This window comes from Neophocaena asiaeorientalis, unplaced genomic scaffold (assembly GCF_003031525.2).
Source record: "Neophocaena asiaeorientalis asiaeorientalis breed wild unplaced genomic scaffold, Neophocaena_asiaeorientalis_V1.1 scaffold424, whole genome shotgun sequence".
NCBI lineage: Eukaryota > Metazoa > Chordata > Mammalia > Artiodactyla > Phocoenidae > Neophocaena > Neophocaena asiaeorientalis.
In genome coordinates, this window is record NW_020174430.1 from 751835 (window position 1) to 753243 (window position 1409).

Sequence of the window (1409 nt, forward strand, 5' to 3'; positions counted from 1 at the left end):
GGAGCCTCCGTGACCGCACAGCGCGAGCCAGCCAAGCGTGCGCCCACTTCCCAGAGATGGGGACCTGCGAGCAGGCTTGCAGGTAAGGACCCTCCGAGACTCACTTCCCGCTCCAGGGATTAAATGAAGTTTGCAAACACCGGGTACCGTTTAAGCAAACTCAGTAGTCCAATTACTTTAATCTCATTTGGGCATATTTTAGTTGGCCTGGTGATACATTTTAACATTCACCCCCCACTCCCCAGCGCCCCTCTCCCAACTCCCAGCTCAGCTCAGCGAACTTGTGCTCAGGAATTGCTGAATACAAGGCATAAAACATTAACACAGAGATAGATTTATTCCTAAAATTTCATAATACCGTGTAATAAAATCTTTTTTTGTGATTTGGGGTTATTTGCTGGTGGCATTGCCCGAGCAATTAAATCTTTTGAGCATCTGCTAGGTTCAATCCCTGTGATAGGTAGTGTGGAGGAGTAAAAGCGGTCCTTGTCCTCAAGGACCTTGCAGATAATTGCGGAGACGAGTTCTTGGGTCATGAGTGCATATTTAATAATGCACGTCAGTATGGGATATGGTCAAATGCAAATTATTATATGTATGAGGGGAAGGAAAGGTCACTGTGGGTTGTAGTGGTTAAGGGAGACCTCAAAGAGAAGGGAGCCTTTCTGCTGCCTTTCTATTCCCCTCCATCTCTTCTTCCCTTTTCCTCCCCAAATATATAGGAAAAGAAAGCAGAGATAGAGATGTATGTTCAGACAGTCTTCTGATAGATTTGCTTGGGAATGTGCTCTGTTTGATTGGTTTTGGGTTTTTTGCCTTCAGTTGTCCACACAGACGGAATTACCTGTAGGAAAATTAAGTATTCGACAGTAGCACTGACCAGGTGTAAGAGTGTTGGTGCCAGTTTCATGTGAAGCCGGCTTCCTTCTGCATTTTGGCCCCCGGGAGCTCTGTGTGCATGTGGCTTTCCTTTTTATTTTGGCACGGGACGTGTATCATTTGTACAGGGCTGTTCATGGTTGTCTTCAGCACTCTCTGTGCTGTTAGCAGCTTTTCATCATGATGGCCTTAGTCCCCACATATTTAGAGGAATCTTCAGGCAAACTCCAACCCAAAATTGTGCCAACAGGAAGCATATCGTGGCTTCTCCTCTCATCTCCTTTTCAGCTATTGGGGTAAAGATCTCATTTGAATGCAAAGGGAACCATTGTTTAGATGTGGGGCATAGTTCATGACTCTCACTTCTAAAGCAAAAGTTGGATTTAGCATCAAAGTGCCCACAAAGCGAACTGGGCACATTCCTGAGCTCCCAGAACGCTGGCCACTTCACTGGTGCTCTGCTTCTCACAGAAAAGGAGCCTCAGAAGTGAGTGCTGCTGTCTTTGTCCTCCCAGACCATTCCATTGTCC